Source organism: Orcinus orca, chromosome 4 (assembly GCF_937001465.1).
Source record: "Orcinus orca chromosome 4, mOrcOrc1.1, whole genome shotgun sequence".
Taxonomy (NCBI): Eukaryota; Metazoa; Chordata; class Mammalia; order Artiodactyla; family Delphinidae; genus Orcinus; species Orcinus orca.
The window spans coordinates 103,778,817-103,795,907 of record NC_064562.1 but is presented as its reverse complement, the minus strand read 5'-3'; the positions used below and the strand labels follow the sequence as shown (position 1 = coordinate 103,795,907).

The 17,091-nt window shown below is 43.2% G+C and overlaps 1 long non-coding RNA gene across 1 annotated transcript; it reads right to left on the bottom strand.

The window, feature by feature from the left end:
• Positions 1-7,886: 7,886 nt before the first annotated feature.
• On the bottom strand, positions 7,887-15,202 carry LOC117200062 (uncharacterized). Its single transcript, XR_004481490.2, has 2 exons — positions 10,654-15,202; positions 7,887-8,448 (listed from the first exon to the last, which is right to left on the bottom strand). It is a non-coding gene; the product is annotated as an uncharacterized LOC117200062 (long non-coding RNA).
• Positions 15,203-17,091: the final 1,889 nt, after the last annotated feature.

Genomic DNA, 17,091 nt, shown 5'->3' with positions numbered 1-17,091 from the left:
TGACCTCAAGCAAGTTACTCAAAGGCTCTGTGCTTTAGTTGCCTCAGCTCTAACATGGGAATGAGAGTCATTCTACCATCTTCCAAGGTTTGTTGCGAGGATTAAATAACTAAAGCGCATAAGATGGTTCCTCACCAAGCAAGCTCTGAATAAACAGTGACTTTTGTTATCACTGCCTGCCGACTATTTGCAACTTTCAGATATTATCGATTACCTTGGATCACAGATAGAATCAGGCAAATCATACTTCTCCCCTCCCCTCAAAATTAAGAACCACACATGATGAAGTACTAAGATCTCGTTCCTCATTTTCTACACGGGATTCAGATGTGTGGAATGCCCCCTCTGTGTGACCTCAAGGCCAGCATGTATAAAATGGGAATGATGCGTCGTCTCTTGCTGGGGAAAACGCCCACAGTCCCCGTTCTCAGATCTATCACCTTCATTTAAATAATTTCTCGACTCGTTCGTCTAAAATGAATTGCCCACATACTAGTTCAGAACAGTTGCTAACAAGCCAACGGAAGCCATCGGTCGTAAGGATGGGTCGACTCAGGTGGCAGAGGCAGAAATGCCCACTAGGGGGCGAGCGCGTTCACTCCTTGTTCCCTGTGGTGGCTCAGTCCCAGAACCGGCTCCAGCCCCTTCTCTGTGTGCACTACCGCCTATAATTCCCCAATGCCCAGCTCAGGAAGCTGTATTAACTCCATATCAGACCTGAGAAATCTCAGGCTAACCTGCCCAGGATCACAGCGCTGAGAGGAGAAACTGCAATGGAACCCAGATTTCTCTTACTCTACCAGGCTGCCCCCAGATCCCAGAAGAAGGCAGCCCTCGGCATTGCCCGGAGGAAGGGAAGGTGTGCAGACACCTGAAATGTAGACATTGACAAAATGGTGGGTCACACGCATCTTCCCCCCAAAACGAGCACAGGATTAGGCCTACATTTCCCAAAGTGTGTCCCATGGAACATAAGTCCTGGGAGGTGCTCTGTAAAAAGGGTCTGGGGCCATACCAAGTCTGTGAAACATGGCATTCACTATTCTGTCTGAAATACAAAGTACACATTAGTTTGTTAAAGGTTCTGATAAGTCCTGCAGTAAAGAAAACTCTTTGCTTGACTTTGTTTAATCATTAGCATTTCCCTGGCCTACCTGACATCTGGGTTTTTATATACATATGACATCTTTTAATGTTCACTTTGACAAATGCTGGTTTTGGCAAATAAGGAGCATAATGAAAGTGAAGAAAAGGAACTTCACACACGTGAATAATGAACTGATACAGATGTCTCAAGGACAGAGGAAAATGTGTCCAAGCAAGATACTCATGGAAAGTCTGAATTATGAAACAAACAGAACCAAAACCATAAAGAAACCTAAAGTCTTTATGATATGGAAAACCATTTCAGCATTCAGGATGACTCCCAAATATAATCCAGAAGACGAAATAAAATGGCAACCAGGTTGCTTCACACCATGGGGTACAAAACCTCTATTTCATTAGTTCATGCTCAGAGCTAAGATCTTCACATGGAATGATGAGATTGCTATGTTCCCCAAAATGATCGGATGTTTGCTAAGACTCTGCAATGAATGGCTTAGAAAAGTACAGTCCATGAAGCATTATTTACACTAACCAAGACATGGAAACAACCTAAGTTGTAATGGCTTGTACATGTTTCCTTCATGAGTCTATAAGCTTCTCTTGCATATACCAAGAGCCTAAGTGCTATGGTTGGGCAGGACAGACAAGCACCACTGCTGGGAAGGATGGATGGATAGATGGATGGATAAAGAAAATGTGGTATATATAATACAATGGAATACCATTTAGCCATAAAAAAGGAAATCCTGTCATTTCCAGCAACATTGATGGACCTTGAGGACAATCTGCTAAGTGAAGTAAGTCAGACAGAGAAATTCAAATATTGCATGATTTCATTTATATGTGGAATCTAAAAAACAAAAAAAGTAAAAAAAAAACCAAAAACAAAACCCTCGAAGAGAAAGAGATCAGATTTGCGGCTACCAAAGGGAGGGAGGGGCATGGGTGGGGAGGAATTGGATGGAGGTGGTCAAAGGGTACAAACTTCCAGTTACAAGATAAATACTGGGGATGTAATAGATAACATGATGACTATAGTTAATGCTGCTGTATGGTATATTTGAAAATTGTAAAAGAGTCCTTCCCCCACAAGGAAAATTAATTTTATAACTATATTAAGTAATGGTTATTATGTAAACTTACTGTGGTAGTCATTTCACAATACACGTATATCAAGTCATTATGTGGTGCACCTTAAACACATACAGCACTATATGTTGATTACAGCTCGTTAAACTGAAAAACAAAAAGAATTTAAAGCAGTATTTAAAGGATCACTCAGTTAAACAAATTCAAGAGAACCTGAAATAAATAACCAAATAAATAAATAAATAAAAGCATCAAAACACACACAAAAAAAGAAAGAGAAAAAAGAAAGAGGAAGGAAAAAAAGGAAGAGGGAGAGAAAGAGAGGAAGGAAGGAAGGAGGGAGGGAGGGAGGGAGGGAAGGAAGGAAGGAAGGAAGGAAGGAAGGAAGGAAGGAAGGAAGGAAGGAAGGAAGGAAGGAAGGAAAGGAAAGGAAAAGAGGGAAGGAGGGTGGGAGGGAGGGAGGGAGGGAAGGAGGAAGAACAGTCCACAGGGACAGATGGTGAGACCCACGGCTGGCTCTGAAACCTGCCTTCTCCAGTTCAGTGAGAGGCCAGCAGAGACAAGTAAGGAACCAGGTGCTGCTCCACAGCTGGAGCTGCTGAAGGACTGACCCTGAGTAGACCCGTGGTCAGCACTGGAGCCCAGCAGCTTGTGCTGACCTCATGCCTCAGCACATACAATAAAAACAACACTTGCTGTTCCTGGTGGGTTAAAGATAGGTGCAAATCCTTTGATACTTCTCCTTTTAGTAGGTGTGGTCTAATTTCCCTTCCCTTGGACTTGAACTGGCCCTAGTGACCTGCCTGACCAAGAAAATGCAGCAGCAAGAATGTTCTGGGACCTCTGAGGCTAGATCACTGCAGCTTCCGTCAGTCTCTTGGGACACATTCTTGGAACCTAGCCCCTCTTCTGTAAGGAAGACCATGCAGCCACGTGGAACTCCAGCTGAGCCCCAGCCATGTGAGCGAGCCATCCTGGAAGTGGATCTGCCGGCCCCAATCATGCCATCTCAGCCATGGACTATCCGACGCCACCCAGCCAAGTCCTTCCCAAATAACCTGACGCTCCATGCATGGAATATATGGTAAGATGGTTGTTTTAAGCCACTAAATTTGAGGTCATTTGTTAAAAGGCAATAGATAACTGGAACACAATTTTATTGAGCTACTACTATATGACAGGTGCCAAAGTAGGTGCTTTGTATGTTATCTCCTGTCATTTTCACTAGAGCCTCCATGAGGTAGATAGTTAATGATAAATATGTGAGAATAAGTTTTGTCCTTGGGTGAATTAAAAAATTCACCCAAAGTCACATAGGAACACTGTGTTGTCTGTCTCCAAAATCTTTAAAGACTAGAAAACTCTTTAGGGGAAGAATCCACGAAATATGCTAGGGATAAAATAGGTGGGTGAGTTTGTGTGGGTGCAAGGGAATACACCTCAGATTCTGGCCTAAAATAAAAATAAAAGTTGTAGGCAATTGGAGAATTTTCGTGAAAACACGCACTCCCTCTGCCTTCAGCTTTATCACTGCTATGCAATGAAATAGGAAAATGGAGGGAGGGAATATTTTCACAATGTTAAAGATTTTTTTTCTTTTAAATTACCAAAGCTAGCACACCGACTGTGCCCTGACGTTTGTCTTTAATAACAGCACCCATGGACGTAGCATCTACTACAGGTAGGCATTGCTTCAGGTGTGTCACCTGTCAGGTAACCTCAGGCACATTTCCTTACATTTTTGTAAGTGCTTTGGAGTTTATAAACCACGTTTACCCACATGCTTATTTCATCATGAGAGCAGATGCTTTTCCTGGGGAGCAAACAGAGCAAAATGAATCAACAATTAATATTTATCAGGTACCACCTATGTGATTGAGAAATACGATCTTCCTTGATTCTCCCTCCCCACTAGCTTATTTCCTTTGCTTTCTTACTTAACAGTTTGCATTGTAATGGCTTGTACATGTTTCCATCATGAGTCTGTAAGCTTCTCTTGCATATACCAAGAGCCTAAGTGCTATGGTTGGGCAGGACAGACAAGCACCACTGCTGGGAAGGATGGATGGAAGGAAGGATGGATGGAAGAACTGTATGCATAATTAAGCGGTTAAGAGTGGTTAAGACCTGTGGAATCACCCAGTCCTTACTACATTATTGACCATGTGATTGTGGGCTAGGGACTTAACCTTTCCGAATGGAAATACTATTACTTACTTCCATAGAGTTACTGGGGATTAAATGAAATAATAGATATCTCTCATAGCGGCTGATACACTATTAACTCTCAAAAGCAGAAGCTGTGAAAGGAGGAGGGGATGCTGCAGAGGGGGAAGAGCTGGAAGGACAGGAGGAAAAAGAAGTCAGCACAGGGAAACACCTGCCTACTATAAGAAACAAGCAGATGTTTCTGGCCCCTTCCCCTATGTATTTACATATAATGTGGTATCTGCTTTCTTGTTTGACCATTTCTTTACTAACTTGCTGGATTGACCGAGGCAGCCCAGTCCCTCTGTAAAGCGTGCTGACGACGCCCACAGCCCATGAAATGCTCAGAGCTGGTTTGCTCCACTTGAGTTCGCCCACATATTCCCACAAACTGAATCAATCTTTTGTTCCCCAAACCTGTGGCTGCCAGTTTAATTCATTTGTACCACAGACATTTGAGCACCTGTGATGTGTGGGTACTGTTCTAAGCTCTGGTGAATAAGACAGAGAAGGCCTGCTCTCAGGGACCTTCTATTCCAGTTATACGTCTTTGATTTCATAGTTTAATCACATATTATGAAACCTGTGGGAAAAAGAAGTCCTTGTTCCTATGAAAACCAAGTGAAATGTTTTGCCATGACTGAGTGAATGCAAGTTGCTAAAAGAAAATTGCTGTTGAATCTGGTGTGGGCCAGATGACCAGACAGTGCTGGGAGCATTGGTAAGAATCCAGGATTCCGCTCTGCAGGTGTATTAAAGTTCTTCCCAGCCTTTAAAGAAGCCGAAAGCAGAGGTTAGAGATGACATATTACTTCAGCGTATGGCTTGTGCAGACAACAAACAAGAAACTCTAATCAGACCTAGATAGCAAAGTAGGAAGCTGGTGAGGCAAGTGAGAACCCAGGGTGCAGAATTTCGGGAGGACTTGCCCCCAGCACCATGCGCATACAGGGTCGGCACCCCACAGTGAGTGCCTCCTTTTATTTTGTGCCCGAAGTGCCTCACTTGCCTTCCCCCTGGGGTCAGCCCGGCCAGGTGGTCTCAGATCTACGTATGTTTTAAGGTAAAACATTGAAGGGGTATAACGTTTTTAAATATCCATCATTTTATCAACCAACCAACTGGTTCCAAGCTTATTGGAAAGGAGAGCTTCTGCGGTATCAAAAATATGCATTCAGCTGTGCAATAATGGCAAACATTTATCGAGTGCTTTCCACGGATCAAGCAATGTTCTAAGTGCACTGTGTGTTAACTCTGTTAATCCTCTGCTTTGTTCTAGATACTACTGTTATCATTCCCATTTTGCAGACAAGGAAACAGGCACTGCGAGCTCAGTTGCCTAGTCGCAGTGTCTGGCTGCAGGGTCTGAGACAGCAGTACTTACTCTCAGAGGCCACATGAGTCATGTAGGGCACGACTACCCCCGCCCCATGCTCTACCACCAGCCCTGTCCAGACAGTCGGCAGGGTTCCATCTCCCTGGCCAGAGTGATTGGCTCAGGAGTGGGTATGGATCCCAGCTGATGCATCCTGAGGCCAGGGCTCCCAAGAAGAGCCACTGTCTTTTCAGTTGAGAGAGCTGCTCATGAAGTGGATGAGTTAGCTGGTGGTGTCCCCAGGAGGAGCCTGAAAAAGCCAACACAGAGAGGAAAGCAGAGGCAAAAGGAGGGGAGAGACTGAGTCCCAAAGCCATTGTCTGAGCTTTGGATCGAGCGCTGCCTAAAGCCAATGTACCCCTCGACTTTTCCACTGTACAAACCAATACGGTCCCAGTTTTACTTAACCCTATTTGAGTTGGGTGTTCTGTCGTCTACAACCAAATATTTTCTAATTGAAAATTTTCTAATCGCAATCCTCTTTTCTGGATACTTTGATCATTGAATGAGTATTTGTTGAGAAATTATTAGGTATCTGGTCCAAAACTATATGCTCAAAGGGCGATTATCCAGTTTAAGACAGTGTCCCCACCTACCAGGAACTTACAGTCTCACTGGGAGAGATATGCCCACCCTACCCACCCCAACTCCATCAAAAGTTGGATAATATTAGAACTGCCTCAAGGCAGTATGTGCCAAATGCAAGGAGGGATACTCACTGCTGAGGAAGGAGTGCACTGGAGTGGTCTGAGAAGGTAAGGATGGGTCTTGGAGGACAGGGAAGATGCAGCTAAAAGATGAGTAGCACTTAGGCAGAAAGGAACAGAAGTGGTAGACCCCAGAAGCAGACGCTGAGACGACAATGCAGTGTGTGTATTTTATTTGGGAGATGAGCTCTGGAAATACGGGTAGGAAAGCGGGGTCAGGGAAGAGAAGGAAGCCAGTAAAAAGGGCACCATCAAGCTCACTACTGCAAGGGCACGGAGCTCTATCCAGTGTGCAACATGCTCGAGAATCATCCCAGCTGAGGAGAGAAGAAGGTATTTATCCGCAAACTTTCTGCCCGATATTGGCTCCAGGCTGCTCCTGGGGCCATTACCTCACTGCTGGAAAATCAGGAACAGCCTGGGCAACCAGGCACAAGTGCTAGTCCCACAGGTCTGCGACAGTCACCATTCTGCCTGACTGCCTTTGCACTGAGCCAGGACAACCAGGATTTTTGTCCCCAACTGTATCATAAAACCTGTCAAGTGTCTTACTGAAGCCTGGGCAGTTTGAGGCCAGCGGGGAGTGGGTGAAGGGATGTTGGGGAATGGGGTACTATTTTTGTAATGTTAGCGCCCAGGGAATGTTTCGGGAGTCAACATGGCAAAGGCAGGGAGTGAATCCAGACCGTCTCCCCAGTTCCCTCCCAACTCTGCTGATCTCTGATGCTGAATTAGGATGAAACAAAGCTGCTCCTCCAGAGAAGCCCCGGTGAGCCATTTGATCAGAGACATTGGAGTCACCTTTGTCCTCTGCCCAGCACAGTGGCCCAAATCCCCACAATTATGGTTTTAAAAAGCTGCTGGCCTTGGACAGGTACTTCTTTCTCATTTGCAAAGTAGAATTAATGCCAATTTCTTGTTGGCAACCCACAGCGTGTTTGAAGCATTCCTTGATTTAAGCAGAGTGCCTGCCTTTTAATGAAAGATTCAAGGAAGAAATCCACAAACTACACTAAGAATACAGGTGAGGGGGGAATGTCATTTAGGAGGCCCTCGAGCGAGAGGATTCATATCACAAGGAAGATCTTTCCTTCTTTCCTTCATTCAACAAATATTTATGGAATCCCTACTTTGTGCCAGGTAAAGTGAACGAAACAAGCTTCTGCTTTCATATATAAATAAAAATATATACGTACATGTACGTATTGTCAGGTAATTTGATGCTATGAAGGAAAATAAAGCAAGGTAAGGGGAGATACAGGGATAGGAGTGTGTTACTTGAAAAAGGCCTCTCTGAGCAGGTGGCATATGAATAGAGAGAGACCAAGGAAGGTGAAGAAGGTGGAGGAACCCAGGCAGGTAACTGGGGGGAAGGGCATTTTAGAAAGAACAAACAAGAAGACATTACCATACTGGTTTATAGCTTTTACATAAAGCATGTGATGCAGGTTGCATTAGCTTCCTATTGCTGCTGTAACAAATTACTACAAAATTAGTAAAATAAAACACATTTATTAGTTTACAATTCTAGAAGTCAGAAGTCCAAAATGGGTCTTGCAGGCTAACATCAAGGTGTCAACAGATCTGTATTCCTTCTGTAGGCTCTAAGGGAGAACCTGTTTCTCTGCCTCCTCTAGTTTCCAGAAGCCACCTGCATTCTTTGGCTTTTGGCTCTTTCCTCAAATCAGTCCAAACTCTCTCTGCCTCAGTCATCAAATCTCCTACTCTGTGAGTCTCCTGCCTCCTTCTTATAAGGACCCTTATGATTATAGTGGACCCACCAAATAATCCAGGATAACGTGCTCTTCTCAAAATCCTTAAATTAATCACATCTGCCAAGTCCCTATTGGGACGTAAGGTAATCTATTCACAGGTTCCAGGGATTAGGACATGAATGACTCGTGGGGGTGGGTCATCATTCAGCCTACTGGTGTACAGCCAACGGTCATAATGCTGGGACCCCTGAAAAGGATGGCAAAATGTTAACTGTTGAGGCAGGGAAATGGATACATGGGAGTTCATTACAAAACATCTATACTTTTGTACAAGTTTGAAAAATCCCATTAAAAAGTCTGAATGGGATTTTAGAGAAGGACCAGCTGAGGTTTAAGGGAAAACCTGGCTTTTGAATTAGAAAATTTAAGATCTATTTGCACATGAAGACATGTTCTAACTCATGAGTAATCAGAGAAACGCAACTTGAAATAATGAGATATGAAGATGGCGAAGATGAGAAAGTGGAATGCCACCAGCTGGCAGAGGCGTGGGGGGAGCGGAGCCTGTGCGGCCATGCTGAGAGCAGCACGGCCCTGCTCTGACCTGGCGCCCAGCACAGAGGTCCGCACACAGGTGCACAGGGCGAGTACAAGGAAGTGTTCCACGCAGCTTCATTTACGGCAGTGCAGAGCTGGGGGCAACTTGTGTGTCTGTCACTGGGAGCATGGGTGGGTAAACCGTGGGGCTTGCAACCCACGGAGCACTATGGCGTAGTCAGAAGCAACAGGTTTGATGTACCCACGGCAATAATGGACCTTAAAGGCATCAAGTCGAAGGAGGAACAAAGTAAGAAACAAATTCTCTGTGAAAAGTCAATTCAAAATACTGTCCCACAAGACAAAAGTCCTCATTTGGAAAGACACATATAAACTAGGAAATGGGACTTCCCTGGTGGTGCAGTGGTTAAGAATCCGCCTGCCAATGCAGGGGACATGGGTTCGAGCCCTGGTCCGGGAAGATCCCACTTGCCGCGGAGCAACTAAGCCCTTGCGCCACAACTGCTGAGCCCGCGCTCTAGAGCCGGTGACCCACAACTACTGAGCCCGCGTGCCACAACTACTGAAGCCCGTGCGCCTAGAGCCTGTGCTCCGCAACAAAAGAAGCCACCGCAATGAGAAGCCCGTGCACCGCAACGAAGAGTAGTCCCTGCTCTCCACAACTAGAGAAAGCCCGCGCTCAGCAACGAAGACCCAACGCAGACATAAATAAATCAGCAAACTATGGCTCTCAGGTCAAATCTGCCCTTTGTTTTTGTAAATAACGTTTTATTGGAACACAGTAACCCATTCGTTTAAGCATTGTCAGGGGAAGCTTATCTGTACAAATGACGGTAACATGCCATACACTAAGGGCCTGATTAACTTAACCCTCTGTGCCAGAGGTTAAAAAAACAAAGAAGGTGGTTAGAAGATCTAGGCTTGAGTCCTCACTAGCTAAGAGAGCCCTGGGAAGTCACTTTTCCTGTTTGCTCCTCAGTTTTGACTGTAAAAATGGGGCAATATTCATCTTAGAGACAATATACCTGCAAGTGCCTTGTGAATTATAAACGGCTCTTCAAATGTGAAGGCTTCTTAGTATCAGGGGTGGGAATGGTATCGCAAACATGTGTCCTCCTATAATCCAATGTTGCCTTCTTCCCAGACTTCCTACTAACAGTGTCTTATCCTTTCTCTTCCTTGCCCACTCTATGGAGACACTAACGATAAGGAAGTAGCCAGAAGGGAAGGCAAAGAGAAGGGAAACTGCAGACCAACAGGATCCACAAATGGGAAGCAAGCTGGGAAAAAAGTTAGAAAAGCTTATCAAGGGGAGATGGGTTGGACCTGACTGTGGCCACTGTCCAACAGGCCTCAGAAGAGAGCCGACTTAGGACGTAGTATCGCCTCATGACATCCGACGTAGAGGGATGAGGGAAATTGGCAATTTCTGGTAACAAGGTCCAACAGCTACCATTGCTTAGATGCTGAGCACAGAGCAGGCGTATGCTGAACACCTCACGTACATAACCTTATTTATCCCAAGTACCTCGTACCATGATCCCATATGACAGATGAGAATACTGAGGGTATCAAAGGTTCAGTAATTATTCCAAGGCCACAGAACTAGGAAGTGGCAGAAGCAGTTCATTCAGCCCTCCCCACAACCCTACGAGGAATCATCACCACCGCATAGATGTGAAGTAACACAGCTCAAAGTGTTTGTGGCAGGACCTCAGAAGAGTGACGCCAAACGTCCCAACTTTCACCACCACTTCAAAACGTCTCCCTGAGACCCAGGGCCCAGACGACCATTTATTAGAAAAGCCCGTTCGCTTTCTCATGCCCTGAGCCATGCCAGCCAAGAGAACATTCTAAGAAGTAAAAGCAGACTTGAGCGCTGCTGGAGACCTACCTGCGAGGGGCTGAGCAGCCTGCTGTGCACATTCCCTTCCTAAAGGCGCCCAGCTCCTTGCTGTCGGTAATTGAAGGGAAGGCTACCTGGTGTAACTAAGAAGCTGAAATTTAAAGGGGAGATGGCATAAAGATAAGAAAATCAGCTTTGGAGGAGGGAACAGGACCCTAGGCCTAGTCGTGAGAACTTGGGCAAGTCGCTTCTCAAACTGTCAAGTTGGGTTTGCTTCTTTGCAAATGGAGACCTTCTTTCCTGCTTGAACCTGACCCAAAGTTCCCAGTCATTTAAAAATTAATCACAGTAATAATCTACTGGGTACTTGATCCTGGGAAGGGACTATGCCCTTTTACATATACTATATAATTTTATACTTAATACAAACGTGTGAAGTAAATACTAAACTATCCTCATTTTATAGATGGCAAAGCTTAAAGTAACGTCCTCTGTCAACTCAGGATTTGAATCCAAGACTGCCTGACCAAGAAGAGCCCATGATTTTAACCCAAGGTATCTAAACCCTAAATTCACATTAGAACCAAATGGGGAGTTTTGGGGGAAAAAAAAAAAAACAAACCTGATGTGTGGGCCCAATCTTAGAGATTTTGATTTCATTGGTCTAAGGTGGGGCTGGGTTGAGAACCACTGGCTTAACCGTATTACAAGGCAGCCCCCTATTAAAAACTGACCAGCTGCTCATGGTGCCCATTCCACGTCCATGCACAGAAATGCACCAAGGTGCCTTAATACAGCTATATAACAAACTAACATAAAAAAGCTTCATAATGTGTGGTACGTGGCAATATTCTCAAGCAATTAAACTTGGCTCTTAGTTATTCATACTACTTTATATAAATACAAATGAATATATTTGGCTTTGCAATTTTTTAAAAATCTGAATTTGAAAGGTATAGCATTCTGATAGCATCATTTTAGGTTGCTGGGTTTTGTTGTTGTTTTTCTTTTTTAAGGAAAGATACAGTAATATAAATGAGGAAAATGAATCAAGCAATAAGAGAGAGCTCTGGTAAAGAGAGTCCAGCCAACATTCCCACCCATACAGGAGTCCCAAATTGCAAGGGTGACCCTTAGGGTTTTGTTATGTAGAAGTTTACATCAGGGTGACTTTTTCCAAGGTCAGTCAGTGAGGAAGGTCAAAGTGCAGTGGAGAGACTTACATTTTCCCTTTTAAATCCAGAATAAGAGTAATTAATCCTTAAGCTCTGCAACTAGACTTCAGCAAGTAGGTACTCCTCGCCAATTTCTAGGTTTACGCTGAGATTGTCACTGTATATTAAAGTTGCATTCTGCGCTCTCAAAAACAATTTTCTCACCTGCTTATTAGCTAGCTGTGTGACCTGGGCCATTTAGTATCTCTCAGCCTTACTTTCTATATTGAGCAGTAGGAATAATACCCAGGGTTCTTCCCGGTGTTGCTGTTAGGACAGAATGTGTTCATCTGCGCAAATCAGTCTAGCACAGCGGCAGGAAGAGAGAGGGGCCTCACCAAATATCAGTTCTCCACCTTTCCCATGAATGCTCATGCTTGGTTATTGGCTCAAACATATCCTTGGAGGATCTTGGAGCTAGCTTTTTCTGTTAAGAGTTCCGCAGTTTGTTTTAAATACAATCACAACTGTACCTTCACCATAAGCCTTGTTGATTGGATTAGGCTTATGCATCAAATAGCACAATCTCACATAAGACCTGTAAGTGTTGTATGTTACCTGAGTCAGGATGAGCTAAATATATTGTAGCAACAAAGAGTCCCCATACCCCAGTGGCTTCTACAAACATGGGTTTATTTCTTGCTCATTTCCATCTGGGGTCAGCTGGGAACTTTGCTTTGTGTGGCCTCACTCTGGGACAGGGCCATGGCAGAGGGAGATCGGTCAATGGGAATCACACACTGACTATGCTCTTAAAGCTTACAGTCTCACTTCTACACTGGCCTAAAGTGAGCGAGTCACGTGGCCATACCTAACTTCAAGGGAGATGAAAAAAACTACCACCTGCCTGGAACCAGAAATATTTGGAGAATCACACTGATGACCACCACAGGGATCTTACAGTTTACAAAGCATTTGTCACAATGATTGCCCAATTCTCAAAATATCCAAAGTAGCAATTAATTAATTATATGTGATAATTCAATTATAAGGAGTCAGCAAACACGAACAAAAACAGAGAAAACCCAATGTAAACAGTTTGGGCAACTCTGCCCACTATTCTGAGTGAAAGTGCCTCCGGCTTACGAAACGTTGAACTTGCTCTTTCCTCAAGACGTGTCTGCCTCTCGAAGTATGTCTTCGGTAATAAGTGGGATTCTCATTTTGATTGATATTCTCTAGTAAATGGCCTCTGAATGAAGGCCAACTATATCAATTCTCAGCTTAAAAACTGTGATCTTTCAATACTGAAGGAAAAACTGGCCATTTTTTTTTTCTTGAAATAGCTCAGCATGCACCTCTAATACAGCACCTTCTTGGGGAGATTTAATTTGGACTATATAATGATTTTTGCCTTAAGGTCTGACTTCAGTGTCTGACCCCTGGGTGAAAGATGAGACTTCACTTTATCCCTCTCCAAAAGAGGAGGGAATGAACAAAGGCTCAGCAGTCAAATAACAAGGACACTGAGGAAGGAAGCGGCTTAAATCCCCATCTCCTCAAGGCAAGTCCCCTGTGAAGGGATAGCTTAAATGCATCTCAAGCATTGTGTGGCCCTCTGGGTCTGGCCCCTGGCTCAGTATTTCACCCACCTCTTGCATCCTCAAGATCAAAGTGTGAGGCAGGAGGCTAAGAATAGCCTCCTCTTTTCTTAGTTAATCCTGGCAAGGAAGTGTTCTGGTTTCAAAGCCTGACCACTGGGTGTCAGGCTTCAGGGGGAAAGAAAATAGAGATGGTTTATCAACCCCACTTAATTATGCCAATAGAACCCAAGTGAGATTTGCTAAAGGATAGAAAATCAGCTGGCCCAAGTATGTCAATATGTCAGGGAATGCTCACTAAACTTTCACTCATCTGATTAAATCAATAAATATTTATCTTTTCTACATCTGTAGGAATAATTCATTAGATAGCACAGTGCTGTGCCCCTAATCCTCTCTTGATTTAAAGATTAAAGCGGGGTACTTCCCTGGTGGTCCAGTGGTAAAGAATCTGCCTTACCATGCAGGCGACGCAGGTTCAACCCCTGGTCAGGGAAGTAAAGTCCCACATGCCACAGGGCAACTAAGCCCGCCCACCACAACTAAGAGAGAGAAAACCTGCACGCCACAACTAGAGAGAAGCCAGTGCGCCGCAAAGATAGATCCCACATGCCGCAACTAAGACCTGACACAGCCAGAAAGAAATTAAATAATAAATCTTTAAAAAAAGATTAAAAGGGAGTGGCCAATTTCTATATCAAGCAATTCTAGAGACAGATCACCTGAAATCTTCCTGCAACAAAACACCTGAGAATGCAGAAGAAATATAACAAGATCTTTTAAAATGCGTAACTGAGCACAGCAGGAAATAGGGGAAATCCCCAAGATGGGGATGGAGGAAGCAACCGACAATTCAAGGAAGGATTAGGTGAGTGGGTACGCTTTGACATTTGCCAAACTTGGCAAGACAAGGACGGGAGGAATGGGACTAAGGGGTGGAGCACAACTGTGATTTCTTCATAAAGCCTTGGCCTTCAAAAAAGCAAGTCTCTAGTGGCACAGATATGACAAGGAAGTTCAGCTTTGCACTGGCTGGGGGTAGGGTAAGGTGTTAAGGGAAATAACAATGCTGTGGAGATAACTGAGCTCTCCCTGCTCAGTTATCTGCTCTCCCCACCCTTTACCTCCACCTTCAAGGTTTGAAACCCATCTCTCACTTAGGCTTGAAATCTTGGGCAGGTTACATAACCTCACAGCACCTCATAATTTTAGTTTATGTTAAGTGCTTAACACAGTACTTGGTACATAAAAGTACTGTTCAAAAATCATAGGGCAAATCAAAATGTGTTTGATACGTGTTTTTCTTCCAGAGTTCAAAATTTTTCCTTAAGAAAAAGTCCAAAAATGATTTATTTCCTTAAGTTAAAAAATAAAGAAGTCAAAATTTTCATTATTTGAAAACTGAATGAAAAAGAAGTACACTCCATCTTTAGTTGTAAAGGACCAAGATTTCACATGCTTATATGATGCTAATCAAATGATTAGAAAAAAACAGTCTGACATCAGCAAAGGTTCGAAACTCCCTCCACAATGAAATTACTAAAATAACACATACACAAAATGTTTTAGTAACTATTATCCAAGTTCCCTTAATGCCACTGGCATAGTTTAACAACAGTTTTTATTTGGGAAAAGAAAGAAATCAAAAGGGATTATAGGGCTTCCCTGGTGGCGCAGTGGTTGAGAGTCCGCCTGCCGATGCAGGGTACACAGGTTCGTGCCCCAGTCTGGGAAGATCCCACATGCCGCAGAGCGGCTGGGCCCGTGAGCCATGGCCGCTGAGCCTGCGCTCCGCAACGGGAGAGGCCACAGCAGTGAGAGGCCCGCATACCGCAAAAAAAAAAAAGGGGGGGATTATAAATATAAAAGCCACCATGTATGTAATTGTACAGGGGGGAAAGCCCTCACTTGGAATGAGGAAACAAAGTAACAAAATGAATGACCTTGAAGCAAACTTGGTTATTTCAGGGCTTTGATTTTTCTTTGAAAATGAGGATTTGAAATCAATGGCTTGAGGTCCCTTCCAGCATTTCCTTTGATTTTGACGGCTGCTGCAATGGCACAGAAGTTATCCATTTGGCCCTCCCATTCCACAAAAACAAAACACATTATCATTTTAAGAGTCAAAGAGTCAAACTGTTGTTTTGAATTTTAAAGCACTACATGACTGCTAAGGTTAAAACTCCCCTCTTTCAAAAATCCGAAAAGGTTGAATCATCAGAGGATAAAACCCATCACCACTGAAAACCAAAGTGCATTTTCAACCTAGTAGAAAATCTGAATTGACAAAGCATGCAAAAATTAGCTCAAATAGCTGCAGCCTTCCTCCATGAGTATCCTGGTAAATGCTTAGTGGTTTAAGTGTTTATTGTTTATGCTGCAGAAAGCAATGAGGCTGGAAGCATGAATGTAATATGCCCAGAAACTAGAATCTTCATTCAACAGGGAAAGAGTTTTCTTCAAATAAAAATAACACAACTAAAAAATTCCAAATTCTTAAAAGGTTTAATTTTTTTCACAGGATTCTTTTTTTTGGGGGGAGGGGTAACACATGGGAGCAAACCACCAACTGTCAATCATGTATTTGCAAAATTCCTGATATTTTACAGTCACTGGATTTACATACATTTGTAAGTGAGGTTTCTCCACATACACATACAGTGAAAGACACTGTCCAAATAACTTCTGATGTAAAGTAGAACTTCGAAAGAGAAATCACTTAAAAAATCAAATCTTATATAATAAAAATACTTTAAGCACAGCATTCACACATTTGACGGTAGATCCCAAATGCTTATCTAAACAGAGGGAATGCAATTAAGCTGCCTTCACTCAAAATGGTGCCAGAGGGCAACTACCCCATTTACTAGCCACTGATAAGTCATGACAACACTATTTCACAGCCCGTCACCATACTTCTGAAGCCCCCCACCCCACCCCAGGATTCAGGATTTCCTCAACACTAGGGACTTATCTCAAAAGCCTTAGTTCAGAACAGTAAAATAAATAAAGATCGCAATGCCACATTCAGAAACTAGGTAATGGCTTGGAAGTAAAAAGGGGGCGGGGGAGAAATGAACTGTCACTTATCTGTTTTTCTAAGTTTTCTATTTTTTAATAAATAGCAAAACTAAACTTAAAACACTAACTTAAAAAATAAATCTAGCAGACTTAGAAATTCTGTGGGAAACCCAATGGCCATGGAAAACTTTTAGACCACTTATTAGTAGGTCTTTGTTCAGATATATGGTTCAGACATAATTTTTTTTTTCAGACATAATTTAATAATACATATGAACATGGTTATAGTATTTATATTTACTAACGAGAAGAACTTGGCAAAAGACACAATATTCCTTTTCACAATAAAAGTTTTGAAAAGATTCTTTAGATATCATATGTATACAAAAGCTATTAGTATTCATTTTTAATACAAAATAAGCTAATTTCCTTACTTATACCATTTAAATATTATTTTTCTCTCTTCCCTTATGGAACTGGGGGGGGGGAATGCTACAGAAGAAAAACAACTGATGTTTCTGCTAAATAGTTCAAAAAGTCTTCCGTAAGTCTAAACACCTGCTCCTGCTTGCCTAGCTGTGTCTAAACCCTGTCAGGAGACTAAAAAGGAAGGTCAAAACAAATAAGGCCTTTCCCTGGAAACCTCTACTGGACCCTTTGAGAGTGCATGACATCCTGAGTTTCCCTTGTAGACAAATACTTCAGACATT